Raw genomic sequence first — 7,286 nt, 5'->3', positions numbered from 1 at the left:
TTGTATTTGTATTAATGAACAAAATTTCTTATAACAAACTACAAAGAAGTTTTTATAACCTTGCACAAGGTTACACAAAGACTATTTGCGCAAAGTGATAGAATAGCAGAAAGGCGGGGTTAGTTAATTTCTAAACCATGTCCAGTCACGATCAATTAGATTATTACAGCTCAAAGCTGCACAATAGGCTGTATACAAGAACTGAGCCCTGAATTTTAGCACTATAAACACTGAGGCTTATCGCCGGTCCACTACAATAGAACAATAACTAAATAATATTGTAAATAAACACACAAATGAACTAAAATATATCTTTACCATGTCAAATCATCAGTGTGAAACCTTCATTTTTAACGATCTGTTTCTTTCTTGGCCTTAAATATTAACAAGATTTAGCAAGATATTCTGCCAGCGTACGGTATTACAGTTAGTCCTAAGTTCATGTACATTTACAAAGTAAAATATTTTTAAAAGAGTGAAGTTTTAAACATAACAAATGAGTGTAATAAAGTGATTTTTTTACACACTATTGATATTCATGAAAGTAATTTCAAGGTTTGTTTACCGGTGCAAAGCCGTACCATGAATTAACTGAACTATGGCCATAACGGGCTTGAATCCAGGTTTTTATTCTGACTATATGTATTCAATGTATTGTAAAATATAATATAATAATATTCGACAAGAAAATTTCGAACTGTTATTAAACTTATAGGCCTTCTGGTGTTCAATTTATGTATTTTTTATCATAAAATTTAATTTTCATTCATAAAATTCAGAGTATTATTGTCTCTGTTTTATTTTCAATACCACATTTTAGGCTAGGCATGGCCAGGTGGTTGGGGCGCTCGACTTGTAATCTGAGGGTCGCGGGTTCGAATCTCTGTTACTTCAAACATGCTCGCCCTTTCACCCATAGATGATTTATAATGTGACGGTCAGTCTCACTATTCGTTGGTAAAAGAGTAGTCCAAGAGGTGGGGGTAGGTGGTGATGACTAGCTGCCTTCCCTCTGCTCTTACAAGTTTAATAACTCGAGCATTAAAACGATGAAATTGGATATCATACAATAATTGCAATTAAGTATTGGAAAATACCCTATACGTTTAGCCAGATATTGAAAAACGTAATCTGTAATAAAAACATGCAAATAATAACATCTATGACAACCAGAGACAATATCAGTTAGAACATTGGAACACTGACCTATCATACATTATTCGTGATGACGAGAAAACCCACTTGTAGAGAAAAATATATACGTTAAAACGGCTGGTATGGATTCAGAAAACTCTGGGTGGAGGAACGAATAACCTTTTGCTCTCTTTCGGTCATCGTTAGATTAACAAAGAAAAAAAGAGGCAACTGACCGAAGTAAATGGCCAGTTACCTCTTTCTTTCTTTGTGAACCTGACGATGACCGAAGAAGGTCGAAACGTTGTTCGCTCCCATACATAGAAGTTTCTGAGCCCATACCAGACGTTTCTCCATATATATTATCATACATTATGTTCTGTTCAGAAATATTCGTTCTAAGTTACATTTTTGTTAGAGTGCCGCTACAAAATATTATTGAATATTACACTAGTGAATTATTTTACATTATTAAAATAAAAATACCTTAATTATGATGTTCCTTTAATCACAATGATCACTGTGTTTGGCTACAAATTCCATCTCTCATTCGAATGTTTAAATTGTGACCCGTGCTTCTGTTATAGAATTATTAAATGGTTTGCGGTAGAAATATCCTGTGTTTGTAAATAACTCTTTCTAAATAATTGTACGTTATATCTTGTTAAAAAAAAAAAAACAAAAAAACTTTTATTTAAACTTAAAATTGGTTTAGCAAACGTTGAAATAAAGTATATCCAATATTGGCTTAAAATACTCAGGTGGTTGAGGAAAAGTCTTATAACAACTTTATTTAAGATTTCAAAGACATTGTCGGGTTTACCTGTTCGGCTGTAAACGCTAATTTATGTGGTATTAAGCATGACGAACTCACACAGCTGTGGGTGATTCTCGGAATCACTTTATTATTGACTGACATGTGTCTTCAACTTGTGCAAAACATATGATCAGTGTGATACAGTGTTATTTGACCCAAATACTATATTTAAAAGGACATTCTCTGAAGGTGTGACTTGATACACGAGTTAATAATACCAATAGGAAATTCACCAAGTAGTGTTACTCGACACAAGATATTCGTAATTGAAAATCTGGATTGAGTGTCGCTACTAAAACAAACGCTACTTCTTGGGAACTTCTCCATTGACTGTTAGTCGTGGTAAAACTGTTCTTAATGATACATTTTACATTATTAGCCAATAAAGTACAAAAAAGTATTTTTACGTTTCCATGTGACTTGTTACGTTCTGGACTAAAACGATGCATTTTAAAAATTATAATTTCCTAAATTAATAATCACAGACTTACATAAATGTCTTGAAGACTTTAGTGTATTTCACACAGATCAGTTTGATACTAGTTTCAAAAATGGGGCAAGAAATGCTTTTATTCACATATTAGTACACTAGAAAAACAATACCAAACACGTTAGTATTGTGAGCAGATAATCAATTCATTGATTATTGTGCAATAAACAAAACATATTCATTGAAAAAAATAGTCCTAACGAATAAAATTTTACACAGAAAAAAAGTACTCGTTAAAGTGCATTTATACACGTGTTATTTATAATTTTTACCAAAAGATGTCACTACAGCTACTTCATTTTTCCAATCGAAAGGTAAAGTATCGAAAATATTATTATTATTACAAGTTACAGGTTTTACAGTAAAAAAAGTATTTTATTTTCATTCTTAATCACGCACGACGTTTCAGTTGCTGGTGCCATCGTTTTACTGTTAAACTTTTGTACTTGAGAAGTGATTGAAACGTCGTGTTTGTTAAAAACGTTTCTATTTATTGTAAAAAGTTGCAACTTTTTAAAAAAACCTCTAAAATCAGTAACGAAACTATTTAATGGAAAGCTTGTTTTAGAAAACATCTATTCTGAGATTTAACTATTTCATAAATTTAGTATAGCCATTTTTAACATTTCAGTGACCGTACTATACTTTACCTAGAAAATTAAAAACATTTTTTATGTTTTGAAATCTAGTGAAAATAGCCCACAGAGTTAAATACTAAAGGCATAATTTCAACAGAAGAACATTCCAAACTACACTGAAAAATGTTATAATGAAGAGATCGGAATCATAACCGTAAAATATAATATATTATAACGATAATTTTTCTGCGTGGTATCTGAATCAAATTCGTAGAAATTTCCCTACATAAATCTATATTGGCGCGGATGAAAAGCTATTAATATAAAAATGCATTATAACAAAAATATGTTTTATTATTTCAATAAAGAATTTCACCAAAAGTAGTGTTGATTTATTTTCATTTACACAATCGAAGTCATCTGATATATTGCGTGGGTGCGTTATAATGTGACGGTCAATCCCACTATTCGTTGGTAAAAGAGTAACCCAAGAGTTGGTGGTGGTGACTAGCTACCTTCCCTCTAGTCTTACACTGCTAAATTAGGGACGACTAGCACAGATAGTCCTCGAGTAACTTTGTGCGAAATTCCAAAACAAACATTCATTTTACGATAAATTGTTACGGTAGAATTATTTTTATTTTACGATAGATAATTGTTACTGTAAAACTATCTTCATATTACGGCAAATTGTTATGCTAGAGTTGTTCTGAATGTAAATATTATTAAGGGCAAAATTATTTTGATTTTGCTGTATTTTGTTACAGTAAAATTCTCTTGATTTTACCGTAGAAATTTTCTACTTTCAAGTTAAGTTTCGTTTTAGCGAACGCTCCAGAATAAGTTGTAAATCAAAACTTTCGGTGTTTAATTAAGTAAAAAAAAAACATTATGGTGTTATAAACTGGTTATTTCTGGTGTTAATATGTCTTTTATACACTAGTATGACTATAGAAATATACAATGATCTAAAAGTTTGTTTATAAATAGTATTTACCCCACCTCTCACTGTAAACTTAGTGGTAAGCTTGAAAGCTGATAGCCTAAAAAATTGGGTTTATTCTCGCAGTGACCAGATATCTCATTATAAAACTTTGTACTTGAACACATCAAAATGGCATGTAAATTATAATTTTCTACTTATTCCTTAACAACAGATGGCAGCACAAGATGTTTTTAGAATTTACAAAGTTCGTTTCACTTCTAGGTTGCAAGCTCTTACTGCATAATAATAAATATTTTTATATATATCATAGTATACAAGTAGAACATCAGCGAAACAAGTTAGGGTAAGATCATTATACATATTTATAGAATATCAAGATTTTTAGAAATTAGGTTTAGACTTTATAGAGTTAATTTGTATGAAGTAATAACATCAAATATTTGAGAGTAAGTTGCACAGATTTTACAATATAGTGTAATTTGAAAACAAAATTACAGACTACACATATCCTAAACTTTGTGTTCTGCGCAAGTATGTAGAATACTTAACACGTGATTAACGATATCACGAGAATAAATTTTAACGTCATAATTTCTTAAAAAGTAGAAATTCCAATAATAATTGTTGTAACCTGGTTTTGTTCAGAATTTCTTAATAAAGTAATAATTTTAAAATTTCGTTGAACATTATGTATTTTGAACAACAAAGTATTTTAAAAGAAAATAGTATTTTTCAGCAATTACATTGTAAAAATACATTAAAATATTACATTTTAAAATGCTGACAAACTATTTTTAAAATTTAACATAGGGAAAACTAGCTATAAAATTATTTTTATTTTTATTTTAACTTATTGTTATTGGCTCCATGCACTCTCTCATCGTAGGAAATCACATCCCAGATTTTGTCTTCTCAAAACCGTAAACTTACAACTTTTGTACCAAGGGATTTAACTTCCAGAAAGACTTGAAGAAACTTTATTTAAATCAAATAATCCCCTGATGATAAAACTGCAACTGAAACTAATAAATTTTAACTTTCCTTTATTCAAGAAGCAATAAAAATTTGAGAGATTAGAAACAGTATAAAAAGTGAGGAAACGTGTTTACTGACCTTTCACCATTCATGTTGTGCGTCTACGGACATTTTTGTCTAGAACTCCTCTCACATATTTGGAGCTAGCAGAATCACACTTGACGGGTGGATTCGGATAGACTGGAGATTTCCTTATCGATGTGGTATAGCCATCCACATCCTTCTTCATTTAGGATACTTAGGGGACTAAAATGCACCCTGTAATACGTCTAGTCGTGATGGTGATTTAAGAATAGCTTTGCAAGGTAGCTAAACTCGTTTATTTCATCAGATTTTGTGTTCCTGGCTCCCTTGGGACCCTTGTGGTAGTATTTTGTAAGTGTATTTATACCACCATTTACATGCTAGTGTAACATAACTTGATCCACGTGCTCATATGGGCGGGTTACAAAGTTCTCTTAGTTGTAACCGATGATAATATAGGTGTCTGATTGGGACTCTTGAGTTATTAGGAGGAGGTTTAGAATCCGAAGCGAAGCACAGGTATTTTATTCTAGTTCGATTAAAATAGCTAAACCTTTTTAGTAGCTTTTCTAGATTAATTAGATGATAACAACTAAAGAAGCTATTAATTAATAATTAGATTTAATAAAGTAACAACAATCAGAAAAATTAATGTGATATTGTCACATTCTTAACGTAAGATTTTAAATGAAATATATTACAATAGAAAAGATGAATTATTGTGCATCATGTCGTAAAAAATATTTTATTTTTATTTTAAATGTAGATTAGCATTATTATAAATTCGAGATGGTTTAGAACTTTTTTTTTTAAATAACAAGAAGATACAATTAGACATTAGCTTATCCAAGGAAGCCATTCTTCTCTGCGCTTACTCACTAAAAACATTACGGGTAATTCATTTGGATTTATTAAGTCATCGTCTCATACCAAAGATGCAGCTAATAGTCAGCCATATTTTCTAATAAAACTAAAGCATTAACCCACAAGCCAGTATTCTCACACCTCTGGCAAAACAAATTATGAAACAAATCTTCTAAATCATTTACAAAGTCAACTATTAAAAGAAAAAAATTCTCAACTAGCTGGCAAAACTATTAAACGGCTTTCTCGCATCAATAATAAAACGTCTCACCTCACTGATAAAACGAACTTCCCACATCATTCACACAAATTGCTAAATAATTTATTCATACAAATCATTAACGAAACTTCTTACTTCAGGTATGACCTTTTAGTTAGCATGTAAAATTGTATATCTGAGAATCCCATGTCCACGTATCTCTGCTGTAAGAAATTTGCTGTTTGATCAGAGCAACTTTAGCAATGAATTCTATTGGATATTTGTTTCCTCTCTAATCTATTAGTTGAAAATTAGGGACTCCTAGTGCAGATAGCCATGTGTGACTTTACATGGATGTTCAAACAAAGCAAAAGTTTTGTTATTGCATGTCACCAGTAATTTTACGACCTTGTTTCATCTTCAGGTATAGTGCTTTATGCAGGTAGTCTTGCTGGTGAAGAATCCAACGTTCAAATATGTACAATGATTTATTGTATAAAACTAAAATCAAGGAAAAAAAGCTAAAAAAACATCTCCTTGTTTCGCTGAAATACACTCAAATATCTTAAGGAGACAAGAAGCACACAAACATTCATTCATATAGCCTGCAAATGTACATGTGCAATTTGCGTCTTGTACAGTCGCACGACTTACATAAATTCACTTCCATGGCACCAGGGCTTAGATCTCTACTTAAACAAAAATTTTTTAACAAGATCTAATGATTCTCTTATATTTATTTTTTTTTTTTTTTTTTCTTTAACGAAGATCCGAACTTGTGAATATTGGAGTCCGTGTCGTTGTTGTTGTTTTGAATTAAGCACAAAGCTACACAATGGGCTATCTGTGCTCTGCCCACCACGGGTATCGAAACCCGGTTTTTAGTGCTGAGCCACTGGAAGCCGGAGTCCGTGTTTAGTGTCCTAACCACCTAACTATACCAGGATATTCAGTCAGTGTTTAAGCTATAAGAATGTGTTTGTTGTAGTCAAGCACAAATCTAAACAATGGTCTATCTGTGCTCTGCCCTTTACGACTATCGAAACTCGGTTTCTAGTTTTGTAATTCCACAGATACACCGCTGCGCCACGGGGAGGATAAATATGAGAGAATAGTTAGAAATAGTTATACTCAAAATTTTTTGAGTAGAGATTTAGACCCTGTTGCTATGGAAGTAAATTTAAGGAAGAATTTTTTTT

Source organism: Tachypleus tridentatus, chromosome 9, assembly GCF_004210375.1.
Source record: "Tachypleus tridentatus isolate NWPU-2018 chromosome 9, ASM421037v1, whole genome shotgun sequence".
NCBI classification, from domain to species: Eukaryota; Metazoa; Arthropoda; class Merostomata; order Xiphosura; family Limulidae; genus Tachypleus; species Tachypleus tridentatus.
This window is presented reverse-complemented; position numbering follows the sequence as displayed.